This window comes from Schistocerca americana, chromosome 2 (genome assembly GCF_021461395.2).
Source record: "Schistocerca americana isolate TAMUIC-IGC-003095 chromosome 2, iqSchAmer2.1, whole genome shotgun sequence".
In the NCBI taxonomy this organism is placed as follows: Eukaryota; Metazoa; Arthropoda; class Insecta; order Orthoptera; family Acrididae; genus Schistocerca; species Schistocerca americana.
This window is the reverse complement of record NC_060120.1, coordinates 533,086,658-533,106,615: the sequence shown is the minus strand read 5'-3', so window position 1 is coordinate 533,106,615 and position 19,958 is coordinate 533,086,658.

The following is a 19,958-nucleotide window of genomic DNA, read 5'->3' as shown; positions in this document are numbered from 1 at the left end:
GACCTAACTAATTATAATGTTGTATATCTAAAAACAAAGATGTTGAGACTTACCAAACAAAAGTGCTGGCAGGTCGATAGACACACGAACAAACACAAACATACACACAAAATTCAAGCTTTCGCAACAAACGGTTGCTTCGTCAGGAAAGAGGGAAGGAGAGGGAAAGACGAAAGGATGTGGGTTTTAAGGGAGAGGGTAAGGAGTCATTCCAATCCCGGGAGCGGAAAGAAAAAGGGGGAAAAAAGGACAGGTATATACTTGCACACACACACATATCCACCCGCACATACACAGACACAAGCAGACATTTGTAAAGGCAAAGAGTTTGGGCAGAGATGTCAGCCAAGGCGGAAGTACAGAGGCAAAGATGTTGTTGAAAGACAGGTGAGGTATGAGCGGCGGCAAATTGAAATTAGAAATTAGCGGAGATTGAGGCCTGGCGGATAGTGAGAAGAGAGGATATGCTGAAGGGCAAGTTCCCATCTCCGGAGTTCTGACAAGTTGGTGTTAGTGGGAAGTATCCAGATAACCCAGATGGTGTAACACTGTGCCAAGATGTGCTGGCCATGCACCAAGGCATGTTTAGCCACAGGGTGACCCTCATTACCAACAAACACTGTCTGCCTGTGTCCATTCATGCGAATGGACAGTTTGTTGCTGGTCATTCCCACATAGAAGGCTTCACAGTGTAGGCAGGTCAGTTGGTAAATCATGTGGGTGCTTTCACACGTGGCTCTGCCTTTGATCGTGTATGCCTTCCGGGTTACAGGACTGGAGTAGGTGGTGGTGGGAGGGTGGATGGGACAGGTTTTACACCTGGGGCGGTTACAAGGGTAGGAGCCAGAGGGTAGGGAAGGTGGTTTGGGGATTTCATAGGGATGAACTAAGAGGTTACGAAGGTTAGGTGGATGGCGGAAAGACACTCTTGGTGGAGTGGGGAGGATTTCATGAAGGATGGATCTCATTTCAGGGCAGGATTTGAGGAAGTCGTATCCCTGCTGGAGAGCCACATTCAGAGTCTGATCCAGTCTCGGAAAGTATCCTGTCACAAGTGGGGCACTTTTGGGGTTCTTCTGTGGGAGGTTCCGGGTTTGAGGAGATGAGGAAGTGGCTCTGGTTATTTGCTTCTGTACTAAGTCAGGAGGGTAATTGCGGGATGCGAAAGCTGTTTTCAGGTTGTTGGTGTAATGGTTCAAGGCTTCCGGACTGGAGCAGATTCGTTTGCCACGATGACCTAGGCTGTATGGAAGGGACTGTTTGATGTGGAGTGGGTGGCAGCTGTCATAATGGAGGTACTGTTGCTTGTTGGTGGGTTTGATGTGGACGGACATGTGAAGCTGGCCATTGGACAGGTGGAGGTCAACGTCAAGGAAAGTGGCATGGGGTTTAGAGTAGGACCAGGTGAATCTGATGGAACCAAAGGAGTTGAGGTTGGAGAGGAAACTCTGGAGTTCTTCTTCACTGTGAGTCCAGATCATGAAAATGTCATCAACAAATCTGTACCAAACTTTGGGTTGGCAGGCCTGGGTAACCAAGAAGGCTTCCTCTAAGTGACCCATGAATAGGTTGGTGTACGAGGGGGTCATCCTGGTACCCATGGCTGTTCCCTTTAATTGTTGGTATGTCTGGCCTTCGAAAGTGAAGAAGTTGTGGGTCAGGATGAAGCTGGCTAAGGTAATGAGGAAAGAGGTTTTAGGTAGGGTGGCAGGTGATCGGCGTGAAAGGAAGTGCTCCATCGCAGCGAGGCCCTGGACATGCGGAATATTTGTGTATAAGGAAGTGGCATCAATGGTTACAAGGATGGTTTCCGGGGGTAACAGACTGGGTAGGGATTCCAGGCGTTTGAGAAAGTGGTTGGTGTCTTTGATGAAGGATGGGAGACTGCATGTAATGGGTTGAAGGTGTTGATCTATGTAGGCAGAGATGCGTTCTGTGGGGGCTTGGTAACCAGCTAAAATGGGACGGCCGGGATGATTGGGTTTGTGAATTTTAGGAAGAAGGTAGGGGTGCGGGGTGTTGGTGAGGTCAGGAGGTTGATGGAGTCAGGTGAAAGGTTTTGTAGGGGGCCTAAGGTTCTGAGGATTCCTTGAAGCTCCACCTGGACATCAGGAATGGGATTACCTTGGCAAACTTTGTAAGTAGTGTTGTCTGAAAGCTGATGCAGTCCCTCAGCTACATACTCCTGACGATCAAGTACCACGGTCGTGGAACCCTTGTCCGCCGGAAGAATGACGATGGATCTGTCAGCCTTCAGGTCACAGATAGCCTGGGCTTCAGCAGTGGTGATGTTGGGAGTAGGATTAAGGTTTTTTAAGAAGGATTGAGAGGCAAGGCTGGAAGTCAGAAATTCCTGGAAGGTTTGGAGAGGGTGATTTTGAGGAAGAGGAGGTGGGTCCCGCTGTGATGGAGGACGGAACTGTTCCAGGCAGGGTTCAATTTGATGGTGTCTTGGGGAGTTGGATCATTAGGAGTAGGATTAGGATCATTTTTGTTCGTGGCAAAGTGATATTTCCAGCAGAGAGTACGGGTGTAGGACAGTAAATCTTTGACGAGGGCTGTTTGGTTGAATCTGGGAGTGGGGCTGAAGGTGAGGCCTTTGTATAGGACAGAGGTTTCGGATTGGGAGAGAGGTTTGGAGGAAAGGTTAACTACTGAATTAGGGTGTTGTGGTTCCAGATTGTGTTGATTGGAATTTTGAGGTTTTGTAGGGAGTGGAGCTGGAAGTGGGAGATTGAGTAGATGGGAGAGACTGGGTTTGTGTGCAATGAGAGGAGGTTGAGGTTTGCTGGAAAGGTTGTGAAGGGTGAGTGAGTTGCCTTTCTGGAGGTGGGAAACCAAGAGATTGGATAGTTTTTTAAGGTGGAGGGTGGCATGCTGTTCTAATTTGCGGTTGGCCTGTAGGAGGATGCTCTGAACAGCCAGTGTGGATGTGGGAGAGGAAAGATTGAGGACTTTTATTAAGGATAGGAGATGACGGGTGTGTTGATTGGCTGAGTTGATGTGTAGGTGAAGGATTAGGTGGGTGAGGGCAATGGATTGTTCAGTTTGGAACTGGTATAGGGACTGGTGGAAAGAAGGGTTGCAGCCAGAGATGGGAACTTTAAGTGTGAGGCCTTTGGGGGTGATGCCAAATGTCAGACAAGCCTGAGAAAATAAAATATGGGAGTGTAATCTGGCTAGGGCGAAGGCATGTTTGCGGAGGAAATGTAAATAAAACTTAATGGGGTCGTTGTGGAGGTGTTGTGAGGGTGACATGGTATTAGAAGGTGGAAAGTGTAACATGAGGCTGAAATGAAAATAAAAGTAAATATAAAAAAATATGGGGAGAGATAAAGGTGAACTAGGAAGCAAATGGCGATCTGGTGTGAAAAAAGGCGAAAAAGTGTTGTTTAGAGCTGGGCTATGCTGATCCTGTGGTGAACTTGTGTAGGTAGACAACGATGTGCATAAAGGTTAGGTGGTTGTGTTGCCGCCAAAACACGTTAAAGGTTGGAGAAATTCGGGAAAATTTCGAAAAAACTACGTGTAGATGTATTAAAAGGAGTGGTTTGGTTGTGGCAGATTATGGAAATAAGGCTAACAATTGTCTGATGAAGAAATAATGACGTTAAAACCTGTGGGGAGCAGCTAAAAATGATAGGTGATGTGAGAAAAACGGAAATGGAAATAAAGCAAAAGTTATTAGAACTAGCCGAAAAGGTTGTTTAATAGGTGAAAGGAACTGTTTGTGAACTAGAAACGGTGGATTTTATAGCAGCGGTAGTGTTGAAAGCGGAAAAAAAAATTTTTTTTGTTATGGTTTGGAGGTGGGTTACGTATTATTACGTATTACATATTATTGAGTATATATCGGCGGGATAAAATTGTGTAGTAGATTACGGTAAAAAGGAGAAGGTGAATACAAAGTGAAACTACTGGCAAAAACAGAAGGAGGAAATAAGACGACAGAAAAGACTTCGAAATGCAACAGTGACAATAACAAACGTAATTGTTGGGTTCAAATTAATGATATGAATATAATAGAGGGAAACATTCCACGTGGGAAAAATATATCTAAAAACAAAGATGATGAGACTTACCAAACAAAAGCGCTGGCTGGTCGATAGACACACAAACAAACACAAACATACACACAAAATTCAAGCTTTCGCAACAAACGGTTGCTTCGTCAGGAAAGAGGGAATGACGAAAGGATGTGGGTTTTAAGGGAGAGGGTAAGGAGTCATTCCAATCCCGGGAGTGAAAAGACTTACCTTAGGGGGAAAAAAGGACAGGTATACACTCGCACACACACACATATCCATCCGCACATACACAGACACAAGCAGACATTTGTAGAGGCAAAGAGTTTGGGCAGAGATGTCAGTCGAGGCGGAAGTACAGAGGCAAAGATGTTGTTGAAAGACAGGTGAGGTATGAGCGGCGGCAAATTAGCGGAGATTGTAGCCTGTCGGATAGCGAGAAGAGAGGATGTGCTGAAGGGCAGGTTCCCATCTCCGGAGTTCTGACAGGTTGGTGTTAGTGGGAAGTATCCAGATAACCCGGACAGTGTAACACTGTGCCAAGATGTGCTGGCCATGCACCAAGGCATGTTTAGCCACTGGGTGATCCTTATTACCAACAAACACTGTCTGCCTGTGTCCATTCATGCGAATGGACAGTTTGTTGCTGGTCATTCCCACATAGAAGGCTTCACAGTGTAGGCAGGTCAGTTGGTAAATCATGTGGGTGCTTTCACACGTGGCTCTGCCTTTGATCGTGTATGCCTTTCGGGTTACAGGACTGGAGTAGGTGGTGGTGGGAGGGTGGATGGGACAGGTTTTACACCGGGGGCAGTTACAAGGGTAGGAGCCAGAGGGTAGGGAAGGTGGTTTGGGGATTTCATAGGGATGAACTAAGAGGTTACGAAGGTTAGGTGGACGGCGGAAAGACACTCTTGGTGGAGTGGGGAGGATTTCATGAAGGATGGATCTCATTTCAGGGCAGGATTTGAGGAAGTCGTATCCCTGCTGGAGAGCCACATTCAGAGTCTGATCCAGTCCCAGAAAGTATCCTGTCACAAGTGGGGCACTTTTGGGGTTTTTCTGTGGAAGGTTCCGGGTTTGAGGAGATGAGGAAGTGGCTCTGGTTATTTGCTTCTGTACCAAGTCGGGAGGGTAGTTACAGGATGCGAAAGCTGTTTTCAGGTTGTTGGTGTAATGGTTCAAGGCTTCCGGACTGGAGCAGATTCGTTTGCCACGAAGACCTAGGCTGTAGGGAAGGGTCCGTTTGATGTGGAATGGGTGGCAGCTGTCATAATGGAGGTACTGTTGCTTGCTGGTGGGTTTGATGTGGATGGACGTGTGAAACTGGCCATTGGACAGGTGGAGGTCAACGTCAAGGAAAGTGGCATGGGATTTAGAGTAGGACCAGGTGAATCTGATGGAACCAAAGGAGTTGAGGTTGGAGAGGAAACTCTGGAGTTCTTCTTCACTGTGAGTCCAGATCATGAAAATGTCATCAATAAATCTGTACCAAACTTTGGGTTGGCAGGCCTGGGTAACCAAGAACGCTTCCTCTAAGTGACCCATGAATGGTTGGCATACGAGGGGGCCATCCTGGTACTCATGACTGTTCCCTTTAATTGTTGGTATGTCTGGCCTTTAAAAGTGAAGAAGTTATGGGTCAGGATGAAGCTGGCTAAGGTAATGAGGAAAGAGGTTTTAGGTAGGGTGGCAGGTGATCGGCGTGAAAGGAAGTGCTCCATCGCAGTGAGGTCCTGGACATGCGGAATATTTGTGTATAAGGAAGTGGCATCAATGGTTACAAGGATGGTTTCTGGGGGTAACAGACTGGGTAGGGATTCCAGGCATTCGAGAAAGTGGTTGGTGTCTTTGATGAAGGATGGGAGACTGAATGTAATGGGTTGAAGGTGTTGATCTACATAGGCAGAGATGCGTTCTGTGGGGGCTTGGTAACCAGCTACAATGGGATGGCCGGGATGGTTGGGTTTGTGAATTTTAGGAAGAAGGTAGAAGGTAGGGGTGCGGGGTGTTGGTGGGGTCAGGAGGTTGATGGAGTCAGGTGAAAGGTTTTGTAGGGGGCCTAAGGTTCTGAGGATTCCTTGAAGCTCCACCTGGACATCAGGAATGGGATTACCTTGGCAAACTTTGTAAGTAGTGTTGTCTGAAAGCTGACGCAGTCCCTCAGCCACATACTCTCGACAGTCAAGTACCACGGTCGTGGAACCCTTGTCCGCCGGAAGAATGACGATGGATCGGTCAGCCTTCAGATCATGGATAGCGTGGGTTTCAACAGTGGTGATGTTAGGAGTAGGATTAAGGTTTTTTAAGAAGGATTGAGAGGCAAGGCTGGAAGACAGAAATTCCTGGAAGGTTTGGAGAGGGTGATTTTGAGGAAGTGGAGGTGGGTCCCACTGTGACAGAGGACAGAACTGTTCCAGGCAGGGTTCAATTTGGATAGTGTCTTGGGGAGTTGGATCATTAGGAGTAGGATTAGGATCATTTTTATTCGTGGCAAAGTGATATTTCCAGCAGAGAGTACGGGTGTAGGACAGTAAATCTTTGACGAGGGCTGTTTGGGTAAGGGAACAATTGACAGGAATGGGGGAAAGAAATACAGTAGAAGAAGAAGAATGGGTAGCTTTGAGGGATGAAATAGTGAAGGCAGCAGAGGAACAAGTAGATAAAAAGACGAGGGCTAGTAGAAACCCTTGGGTGACAGAAGAAGTATTGAATTTAATTGATGAAAGGAGAAAATATAAAAATGCAGTAAATGAAGCACGCAAAAAGGAATACAAACGCCTCAAAAATGATATCGACAGGAAGTGCAAAATGGCTAAGCAGAGATGGCTAGAGGACAAATGTAAGGATGTAGAGGCTTATCTCACTAGGGGTAAGATAGATACTGCCTACAGGAAAATTAAAGAGACCTTTGGAGAAAGGAGAACCACTTGCATGAATATCAAGAGCTTTGATGGAAACCCAGTTCTAAGCAAAGAAGGGAAAGCAGAAAGGTGGAAGGAGTATATAGAGGGTCTATGCAAGGGCGATGTACTTGAGGACAATATTATGGAACTGGAAGAGGAAGTAGATGAAGATGAAATGGGAGATATGATACTGCGTGAAGAGCTTGACAGAGCACTGAAAGACCTGAGTCAAAACAAGGCCCCCAGAGTAGACAACATTCCATTAGAACTACTGACAGCCTTGGGAGAGCCAGTCTTCACAAAACTCTACCATCTGGTGAGCAAGATGTATGAGACTGCTGAAATACCCTCAGACTTCAAGAAGAATATAATAATTCCAATCCCAAAGAAAGGAGGTGTTGGCAGATGTGAAAATTACTGAACTATCAGTTTAATAAGTCACAGCTGCAAAATACTAACACGAATTCTTTACAGACAAATGGAAAAACTGATAGAAGCCGACCTCGGGGAAGATCAGTTTGGATTCCGTAGAAATGTTGGAACACGTGAGGCAATACTGACCCTACAACTTATCTTAGAAGAAAGGTTAGGAAAGGCAAACCTACGTTTCTAGCATTTGTAGACTTAGAGAAAGCTTTTGACAATGTTGACTGGAATACTCTCTTTCAAATTCTAAAGGTGGCAGGGGTAAAATACGGGGAGCGAAAGGCTATTTACAATTTGTACAGAAAGCAGATGGCAGTTATAAGAGTCGATGGGTATGAAAGGGAAGCAGTGGTTGGGAAGTGAGTGAGACAGGGTTGTAGCCTATCCCTGATGTTATTCAATCTGTATATTGAGCAAGCAATAAAGGAAACAAAAGAAAAGTTCGGAGTAGGTATTAAAATATATGGAGAAGTAATAAAAACTTTGAGGTTCGCCGAGGGCTTGGAAGAGCAGTTGAACGGAATGGACAGTGTCTTGAAAGGAGGGTATAAGATGAACATCAACAAAAGCAAAACAAGGATAATGGAATGTGGTCGAATTAAGTCGGGTGATGCTGAGGGAATTAGATTAGGAAAAGAGACACTTAAAGTAGTAAAGGAGTTTTGCTATTTGGGGAGCAAAATAACTGATGATGGTCGAAGTAGAGAGGATATAAAATGCCAAGGAAAGTGTTTCTGAAGAAGAAAAATTTGTTAACATCAAGTATAGATTTAAATGTCAGGAAGCCGTTTCTGAAAGTATTTGTATGGAGTTTCGCCATGTATGGAAGTGAGACATGGATGATAAATAGTTTACACAAGAAGAGAATAGAAGCTTTCAATATGTGGTGCTACAGAAGAATGCTGAAGATTAGATGGGTAGATCACATAACTATTGAGGAGTTATTGAATAGAATTGGGGAGAAGAGGAGCTTGTGGCACAACTTGACTAGAAGAAGGGATCGGTTGGTAGGACATGTTCTGAGGAATCAAGGGATCACCAATTTAGAATTGGAGGGCAGCATGGAGGGTAAAAATCGTAGAGGGAGACCAAGAGATGAATACACTAAGGAGATTCAAAATGATGTAGGCTGCAGTAGGTACTGGGAGATGAAGAAGCTTGCACAGGATAGAGTAGCATGGAGAGCTGCATCAAACCAGTCTCAGGACTGAAGACCACAACAACAACACAAGTTACTAAGCTGATTGTTGTGTTTGTGTGATATGTTTTTGAACAGGTGTTCAGGAGAGGAAGTGGGTTACTGAATAAAATGTATAGGCTGCTTTATAATAAACAAAGATACAAGGAGGCAATCACGCTAGGTAAACAATGTTTACTTTGTTTCTTGAGAAAAATTTGTATGTGAACTGTTGAGTAGTTGTCAAAATACCAAGTTTTTGGAAGAGGTCTGTGCAAGATGTTCTAGAACTAACACCATATATAATTCATACAATACTTTTCTGTATTCTGAAAATACCATTCCTGTAAGTTGAATTTCTCCCAAAAAATGATTCCATAACTCATTAGTGAATGGAAATATGCAGAATCAACTATTTTCGTTGTTTCTAAATCACCTGCAGCATAATCATACATACTGCAGATATGGCCAAATCAAGGCACTTCATAATTATGTTATGTTTCTACAATTGAGACTGTTATGCTCAAACGCTTAACACATTATTTGCATACTTTGTGAAGTTCAATGAGAGACAGTGAATTGTATTCTGTGAGTCTTGTTAAAATTTTACTGTAAGCCTTTTGACTTGAACTATTCATTGATATTTGCAAATATTTCATTAGTTGCCTTTTCAGTAAGATGACAGGCCCTGCTTGCTCTGCACCAAGTACAAACTTAGCGTCTTCTGACAATGCAAGTGGAAGGTCATTTACATATAATAGAAACAACACAGGACCTATAATAGTTACTTGCAGTATACCTTTCTGATTGCCTCAGATTCTGAACATGATTGATATGCAACTGATATACTTTACTTTCTGCCAAGCATACAGTATTAAAACAATGAATGTGTTGTGCATACTATTCTATGTTGCAGCTACATTCTGCAAACCAGGACATGGTAGAGGGTACTCCCTTTTGTACGAATTAGGGCATCTAACTGTTTCATTGACATATGGAGTGCAGGAAGATTTGTTTCATAACTGCCTCTTCACACAGTTTAATTAGTCTAAGCTTTTCTTTGTGGTCCATACAGGAGTGATAAATGGAAGGTTGTAGTATACTCCTCAATTACCTACTGGTTCTTGAAACTTTGTAAGTGGGCTTTCACAGGATAATTTGCATCTGTCATCGATAGCCTAGTCCGCCTTCGTAGAGTAGCGGTAGCTTTACTGCCTACCACGCAGGGGGCCTGGGTTTGATTCTCGGCAGGGAACTGGATGTTGTGTATTCTTCATCATCATTTTCCTCATCACTGACTCGCAAGTCGCCGATGTGGTGTCACCTAAAAACTGCCATCTACTCTAACTACTACTGAGCTTATGTGATTATTCCATTTCATGTCCCTATGAATTGTTAAACCCAGTTATATGTATGTTTTGACTGATCCAATTATTACTTATAGATATTGTAGTTACGGATATTACATCTCTTTATTTTATTAGATGCACAATTTTACTTTTCTGAACAAACTGCCAATCTTTGCACCAATTTGAAATCCAGTTAAAATCTTACTGAGTATTTATGCAGCTTTTTTCAGACTGTGTTTCATTATAGATAATGCATCCTCTTAATATTGTCCATAATGTCACTAATATGCCTTATTTATGAACAGCAACAATTGCAGCAAACTCCCATGGAGGACATGTGAGGTTACATCCACATCTATCAATGACTCTCTATTCAAGGTAAGATGCTGTTTCTCCCTAACAAGAAATCCTCTATCCAGTTACTAAGGTCTCTTGATACCTAATATGATATTACTTTTGATAATAATCATACATTATTCATAGGTGCAGCACTGAGATAAATGCTTTCCAGAAGTGAAAAAATATAGCATTTATGTAACTACCTCAAGCCATGGCTTTCAGGATGTCTTGTGAGAAAATAATAAGTTTGGTTTGCATGACCAATGTTTTTGGAATTCATGACGTTTGGCATGGAGTAGGTCATTCTTATCAAAATACTTCATTATTTTTGAGGTCAGAATGTGTTAACTGATATTACAACTGATGAATGTCAATAATTTTTGACAGTGGTTTCTCTTTATTTATTTATTTACGCATCAAGTTATGTAGGACCAAATTGAGGAGCAAATCTCCAAGGTCATGGAATGTGTCAGTACATGAAATTACAACATAAAAGTAATAACACATAAGAATAAATGTTTATGAACCCGAAAAAGTCAGTCCATACATTTAAGTAAACACAATCAGCAATACAACAAGAAGCAGCTTAATCTCTCAAGGGACTCCTAGACAGAATAGGAGTGACCCAGGAGGAAACTCTTCAGTTTTGATTTGAAAGTGCATGGATTACAGCTAAGATTTTTGAATTCGAGTGGTAGCTTATTGAAAATGGATGCAGCAGTATATTGCACATCTTTCTGCACAAAACTTAAGGAAGTCCGATCCAAATGAAGGTTTGTTTTCTGCTGAGTATTAACTGAGTGAAAGCCACTTGTTCTTGGAAATAAGCTAATATTGTTAACAAGAAACGACAGTAAGGACTATATATATCGAGAGGCCAATGTCAAAATACCAAGACTTGTGAACAGGGGTCGACAAGAGGTTTGTGAACTTACACCACTCATTGCCCAAAGCGCCCGTTTCTGAGCCAAAAATATTCTTTTATAATAGGAAGAGTTACCCCAAAATATAATTCCATACGACATAAGTGAATGAAAATAAGGAAAGTAGACTAACTTTCATGTCGAATGATCACTCATTTCAGGTACTGTTCGAATAGTAAAAATGGCAGCATTAAGTCTTTGAACAAGATCCTGAATGTGGGCCTTCCTTGATGGCTTACTATCTATCTGAACACCTAGAAATTTGAACTGTTTAGTTTCACTAATCATATGCCCATTCTGCGAAATTAAAATGACAGAGTTTGTTGAATTGTGTGTTAGAAACTGTAAGAACTGAGTCTTACTGTGATTTAACGTTAGTTTATTTTCTACAAACCATGAACTGAGGTCATGTACTGTTCTATTTGAAACCAAGCCAATGTTGCACACAACATCCTTTACTACCAAGCTAGTGTCATCAGCAAACAGAAATATTTTAGAGTTACCCGTAGTACTAGAGGGCATGTCATTTATATAAATAAGGAACAGGAGTGGCCCCAACACTGATCCCTGGGGCACCCCCCACTTGACAGTACCCCACTCAGATCCCACATCACATTGTGAATAATGACCTTTCGCTGCCTGTTGCTAAAGTAAGAGGTGAACCAATTGTGAGCTACTCCCCGTATTGCATAGTGTTCCAACTTCTGGACCAATATTTTGTGATCAACACAATCAAATGCCTTAGTTAAATCAAAAAATACGCCAAGCATTCGAAACTTTGTGTTTAGCCCATCCAGAACCTCACAGATAAAAGAGAATGTAGCATTCTCAGTTCTTAAATGACTTCTAAAGCCAAATTGTACATTTGATAGCAAATCGTATGATATAAAATGATCAATTATCCTTACATACACAGCCTTTTCAATAACTTTTGCAAACACTGACGGCATAGAAATAGGTCTAAAATTATCTACATTCTCCCTTTCTCCATTTTTATACAGTGGCTTTACTACTGAGTATTTTGATCACTCAGGAAACTGACCAGTCCTAAAGGAAAAATTACAGATATGGCTAAATACAGGGCTAACATGTACAGCACAGTACTTTAATATTCTGCTAGACACTCCATCATAACCATGAGAGTACTTAGTCTTCAGTGATTTAATTATTGACTCAATCTCCCTTTCATCTGTATCACAGAGAAGTATTTCAGACATCAGTCTCGGGAAGGCATTTGCCAAGAGAGTTATATGATTTCCTGTAGAAACTAAATTTTTATTTAATTCACCAGCAATGCTCAGAAAATGATTGTTAAATACTGTACATATATCTGATTTATCAGTAACAGAAATATTTTTACTGCGAACTGACTTTATATCGTCAACCTTGTGCTGCTGACCAGACACTTCCTTCACAACTGACCATATGGTTTTAATTTTATCCTGTGAATTAGCAATTCTATTTGCCTACCACATACTCTTGCCTTGCTAATAACATTTTTAAGCACCTTACAATACTGTTCGTAATGGGCTACTGTAGCTTGATTGTGACTTCTTCTAACATTTTGATACAATTCCCACTTTGTTCTGCATGATGTCCTTATCCCACTATCGGCCATCTGGGTTGCCTATTACTGCTAGTACCCCTTTTAGAATATTCTAATGGAAAGCAACTCAAAGAGTATGAGAAATGTGTTAAGGAAAGCATTGTATTTATCATCTATGTTATCGGCACTATAAACACCCTGCCACTATTGTTCCTTGACAAAGTTTAAAAATCTCTCTATTGCTATTAGATTAACTTTCCTACATAGTTTGTAATTAAATGTGACATTTGTTTGAGTACTAAAGCCTTTTAGTGTTAAAATTTGTATATCATGGTCGGAAAGGCCATTCACCCTTTTACTAACAGAATGCCCATCTAGTAATGAAGAATGAATAAAAATATTGTCTGTGGCCATGCTACTGTTCCCCTGCACCATAGTTGGAAAAAATGCAGTCTGCATTAGATCATATGAATTTAAGATATCTACCAACATCCTTTTTCTTGCACCATCACATACAAAATCTATATTGAAGTCACCACATATAACTAGTTCTGGTACTTCCTACAAAGTGAATCAAGAACCCTCTCTAGCTTTAGCAGAAATGCTCTGAAGTCAGAGTTAGGGGACCTATAAACAAAAACAATTAGAAGTTTAGTTTCACTAAATTCAACTGCCCCTGCACGACATTCACATATCTGTTCAGTGCAGTGCCGTGATATGTCTATGGACTCAAATGGAAAACTGATTTTTACGTACATAGCGACTCCCCTACCCCACAATGAACTCCTTGAAAAACAACCAGCTAATCTGTATCCTGGTAAAGGAAGCCTCTGAATTGTCAAATTATTTAAGTGGTCCTCTGACATACCAACAATTTCATAGTCAACATCTATAAGCAGTTCACAAACTTTATCTTTGATACCTCTTATATTTTGATGAAATATGCTAATTTCTTCTCTACTTGGAAACATTATATCCTCTGAAGTTGAGTCCTTAGTTAGATGGACTTCCTTTAAGCAGGTGTACCTGTCAGCTGCCTTCAGTCTAGAAAAGGTGCAGCTCTAACACCAACTACTACAGGAATTTTTCCGTGTTACAAGTGTATCTCAGTCTGTATTTTGCAAATACTTCCTGAATTACTCAAATCTTTTTTCATTTATTGCTTTAGTAGTTTTCCAATTCTTTTGTTTTGAAGCCTTGTGCTCTCATGTTATTTGTCAGGAACTGACTGTCATGATCTGAGTGACTAATAACCATTGGAATTACACTATAATTTTGCAATATTAATCCATCTATAAGAAATGTTGTCATAGTAGGGTTGCTGGTTATCATAACACTTGTTGTCCTCATTGTTCATTAATAATTTTAAGAACACTTCAATCTGTTTAATTAATAAATGAAAATTAACAGATGGACCCAGGTTTATAGTGACTATTATATTAATTTTCCATCAACCTGGGGGAGTTGCTAGTCTCCTACCAGGCGCCTCCCCAGGTGGCGGATAGGGGAATGCTCACCAGATATGGTGGGTACCGGGGAAATAAAATACCCGGGGTGGACCAAAACTAGCAAACTAGGGCACAACGGTTCCACATGTCAGTGGCGGTTTCCCGACAGCGTCTGTTCCACATGTTAGTGGCGGCTGATTTGTGTTTCAAGGCTCCACAACCTTGATCCTACCAACTGGCACATGTCAGACCAAAATACAATTACAAGCAAAATCATGGTTCATGTATGTAATAACAAAAGTACCCCAGGTGGTGAAATCCACCCACCTAGCAGAAAGGTGGCAACCGGTCTATCGGATTCTGGGGAGACCGGACCTACACGACTTGTGAGTGGATCGGAGCACTTCCCAAAAATGAAGATTACATTGGAACAGTAAACATACGGACACTAATACAAACCGGAAAATTATACACATTAACAGAAGAATTAAAGAAGCTGAAAATCCAAATCCTAGCAGTGCAAGAGACCAGATTTCCTGATAATCAAATCACTGACTACAATGGCTTCAGAATTTTCAAAAGTGGAACGGACAGAAAAATTGGTAAAGGGGCAAACATGCTTGGTATGGCCTTTATGGTTGAAAAATCCTCAGTTAAATTTGTAAAATCTGTAAAAACTATTAGCAATAGACTAATGTTTCTTAGGTTGAAACACAAGAATAAATATTACACCCTAATTAATGTTCACGCACCCTGCAACATTGACAATAGAAAGGACCTAGACAATGTGGATAAATTTTGGGAACGATTAGAACTTGAAATGTCAAAGATACCGAGGAATGATGTCAAAATACTTCTTGGAGATTTCAATGCACAGATTGGCAGAGAAAAGAAATACAGGAAGACGGTTGGGCTATACCCAGCACACAAATTGACCAACAAAAATGGCATGCGACTAATCCAACTTTGTCAACAATTCAACATGAAAATCATCTCAACGTCATTCAATAAGAAACCAAGAAAACAGAAGACCTGGAGATCCCCTATAAGCCAATTGGGAGAATTTCAAATTGACCATGTGGCCATCTCATATAACTTCCAAAAAGAGATCAGAGATATCCAGGTTAGGAGAGGTGCAAATATTGACTCAGATCATTATCTCACAAGAGTTCGGGTCCAATTCACCCCAAGAAGGAAAACACCAAGAATTCCACCAGCAATCCCAAAATTTGACCTACAAAAACTAACAGAATCAGAAACAATTAAAAAATGGGAAAATTCTCCCGCAAACAACTGGGAAACATTCAAGGAAAAAATCACAAAAATAGCGAAGGAGCAAATACCACTGAAGAAGAAGCACAAACATCCATGGTGGAATATGGAATGCGAAAAGGCAATTCAAGTTCGTACAGAAGCCTTTGCGAAGTACAGTTCAAATAAAAATGAGAAAACTCTTCAAAACTTTTTAGAAACACGGAAACTTTCAAATGAACTTATTAGACAAGAGAAGAGAACGTATGTAACTCAGCAACTGGAATCAATAGAAGCAGATTTTAATAATTATAATACGCATGGATTCTACAAAACTTTTGCAAACCAAATTAAAGGGTATATCCCTCAAAATGTCTGTTTTCGGAAATCAGATGGGAATCTGGCACTAAGCGACGAAGAAAACTGTGAAGAATTAGCCAAATATTTTGAAACGCTACTAAACTGTCCAGAACCAACAGAAGCTCTTCCAATATCCAGCACTAAAGCCCCGCAACAGCAAGACTCTGTACCGCCAACTGAAGAAGAAATTATCAAACACATAAACAAACTCAAAAATAACAAAGCATCAGGAGAAGATGGAATTGTAGCCGAATTTCTCAAAAGTCTAGGGTCTAACTCAAGAAATGAGCTAGTTAAAATTATTCAATACATATGGGTTACTGAAGAAATACCAGAAGATTGGAAATGTGCCCTAATACATCCGTTACATAAAAAAGGGGATAAATCGGATGTGAACAACTATAGAGGAATCTCCTTACTTGCCGTCACATACAAGATATTATCAGCTTGTCTTCTTGAAAGAACACAAAAACTGCTAGAACCCAAAATCTCAGATTTCCAAGCTGGTTTCAGACCAAACAGATCATGTCCAGAACAAATTTTAAACTTGAAATTGATTACAAGGATGAGACAAATGCGAAGGAAGCCTACAGTATATGTCTTTGTCGACTTTAAAAAGGCATATGATTCAATTCACAGACCCACACTATTTAAAATTCTTGAAGAACAAGGACTGGATAAGAAGACACGGAACATCATAGAGCAGACATTAACAAATACAAAATGCAAAGTGAAATTCATGGGAAAACTTTCAAAATCATTTGAGATAAAAACTGGGGTTAGACAAGGTGATGGATTATCACCTCTGTTATTTAGCTTAGTTCTGGATAGAGTCATGGCAGAATGGGAAAAAGAACTCAAAAAAGAAAAGTACTGGAAACCAATATCACTGGGAACCAAAAAAGATGACCTACAAATCCCCTACGTAGCCTACGCAGACGATCTTGCAATAATGGCAGATTCTACTGAAATGGCAGTCAAACAGATAGAAACCTTAAAAGAGTGTGCAGGAAAAGTTGGCCTACAAATATCTTTTGAGAAAACGGTGTTTACAACAACAAATCTAGAAATTTCTAAGTTACAAACCAAATATGGAGAAATTAAGAGGGTACCATACTTTAAATATTTAGGAGAGATAATTTCTGAAAAATACTCACAACAAGAAAGAATATTAAAAGCTCGTAGGGGTCTAGGGCTGGTCCAAAACATTTACAATAAAAAATGTCTATCTATAAATGCAAAAATTAAACATTATAAGTCGGTAATTAAACCAATAATGTTATATGCCAGCGAGACCTTGACACTTAAAAGGAAAACAGATATGGAAAACCTGAAGAAAGAGGAGAGGAAAATCATTAGGAAAATTCTGAGACCAAGATGGACCAAAGAGGGGTATAGATTACCGAAAAATTCTAAAATTGAAGAATATTCTAACATAGAGATAGACATGAGGAAGAGGCGTCTAAAATTCTATGGCCACATAATGAGACTTCCCGATCACAGACTTACAAAAAAAATAGTAAGATACGTAGCATCCCTTGTTAATGGAGGAGAATGGATCAAAAATGTAAAGAAAGATCTGGAATTAGCCAACATTAATACTGAAGACATGAACAAAAGAAACAATTTCAAACTTAAAGTTGACGAATGGGAGGTCAAGCCAGAGACAAAAGCGCCGAGAACTGGAACAAAATGGAGCGAAGAAAGAAAAGCCGAATTCTCGCAAAGAATGAAGACCTGGTGGGCAAACAAGAAGAATAAGAAGCCCCAGAAGTGAACCATCTTTACTTAGCGTCTTCCATGTTGGGAGCTTTACGACTAATAATAATAATAATAATTTTCCATCAAATTATACTTTTGCAGCAGAAGCTTCAAAATACTGATCACTTCAAAATTGAGAGATATCAGTGTTTCTATAGTTGTATCCTTTCTTAATGTAAGTGGTGACGTCTCCTTTCTCCATACCTGATATGCAGTAACATGTCGCTAAGTTATATCGATCTGTATTCAGCATCCCTACACAGTGATTAAATGATGCTTAGAAAAACGTGTTACATCTAGAGGATTTGCAGGTTGCAGTTTATTTGAATATTTCAGGCCTTCATTGATTTTATTTTTTAACTTTCCAATAATTTGGTGCACATAGATTACTTCTAACATTTTTATCACCCTGAAAGCTGGGTTTCCCCTAAAACAGGTGCTGTAAAAGTTGATGGATAGGAATTACTAAATCACTCCTGCATATTTAATAATAGTAATAAAAAACAAAAAAAATAAAAAATAAAAAAACCTTATACGTGTTCAGCATGTAGTTACATTTACAAATTAATTTGTGATGTGTGACTAAAATGACTCATTCCATATTAGGGTGATTTATCATGCAAACGATCCATGGAACATGAAACCAACGAACTCAGTGACTCTTGGGATATTTCCATCAAGTAACTGTGTCCATCCCCCTCCACTTCTGTGTGTACACTCACCTTTAGAGATTTTGCTATCAACCCAGCCTATTTCCCTTTCACTTTTGTATTGAGATTTGGACCATGGGTCAAAGTCCCACCTGTCAATAGCATCAACAGAAACTAAAACCATGTTCAATTCCATAACTGGCAGAAGGAGCCAATCTATCACCATATTGATCTGATTCACAGAACTGTTCAACTGCACACAATCATTATGCCTCAAAACAAGAACAAACAAAATTTGTTTAGTTCACTGCCAAAGTTCTATTTAACAGGTCATTTACAGTCCTGTAGGCATTATCTCTGTTAGTGCTATTTCCTCCTCCACACACTATAATATCACATGATCTTAATTTCCAAAATCCTTCCACAGAGAAACTGATAGCCTCTACTACATGGTTAAGGTGTGCACTTGCTCTGAAGAAGTTTGTGAGCTTCTTCATGTGTCCTAAATTTTACTGCAACAACTAGTCCACACCTCTTATATACCTGCTGTCTAACAGCAGAATTTTCCTCCTGTTTCCTATAAATAGGTTTCTATTAAACCACTATTCCATGTCTAAATCAGCTAGCAGGAGAAATCTTTTTGTTGGTGAAGTGAAACTGTCCAATGCTGTTTTGTTTTTGTGGTCTCTATATCTTGCTGCCACTTCCAATTTCTCATTACCCTTTTCCTCCAGTAACCTGTCCAGTAGCCTTCTAGCATCGTCAAGCTTTGCCTTAAGACACATAATTTTTCTCTTATGTTCAGCTATTTTCCTGTTGCATCCACAGACACTACAATACCATGGAAGAGTCTCACTTAATTCACCCTTTCCCATGTCACTGTATTTCTTCCAACAAAGCCATCCATCACAACAGATGCACTGCACTCCCGAACTAGCATTCCTACTACAGTTCAAGCACTTCAATTCCACACGAAGAACTTCATCTTACCTGGTAGCAGCAGGCATAGGCAAATACCATCTTTTGGAACCAGAAGTCCCTTTTTACAGTGAATGAAAGAAGAGGTGACAATTTTAATGCTTTGTCTTAAGAGGGTGGGCAAAAATTTGGAAACACCACATATTTCCATGTGTAATACAGTGTAGGAAAGCTGCTTGCATCCAGAACAGCTTCAGTCATCTTAGAATGGATAAATACAGGTCTTGTATGGTTTTCAAGGGAATCTTATGGTAATGATAATGGAGGTAGGTTGGTATCATGTGCCAATTTCCTGTTATGGACATTTGCACTACTGGTGAGTGGTTTTGGAATTCCAGCTTACCCTGCAGTTCCCTGCTCCTGGAGTTTCCTTCACACTGTTTTGGTGTTGACAGGATTTGTGAGTGCGACAGCCAGCTCTGCAGTGACTTTGGAGTTATCTCCTCTTATTTATTTGTCACAGTCCTTTTCATTGACCCTCTGTCATGATCACACACCACATACTTTCCTCCACATTGTGACTTAGTGGATGATGTTTTTCCATTTATCCTATATGCCATATAAATCTTTGATATTGTGCATCTTGAAACACCACAAAGTTCAGTTACCTTGGTGATGGAAGCACCCACCATACATACACCAATAACTTGCCAACATTTGAATTTACTTGACTCTACTATAGTGCACTCACAACAACACAGAACACTGTTCTGACCATATCTGACATTTGCAACATACTGAGGACATTCCACAGATGCCGTTCATGGTCAAATACAACTGTGCAACGTGCAGGCTCGGATAGCATCTGCATTTATGTTC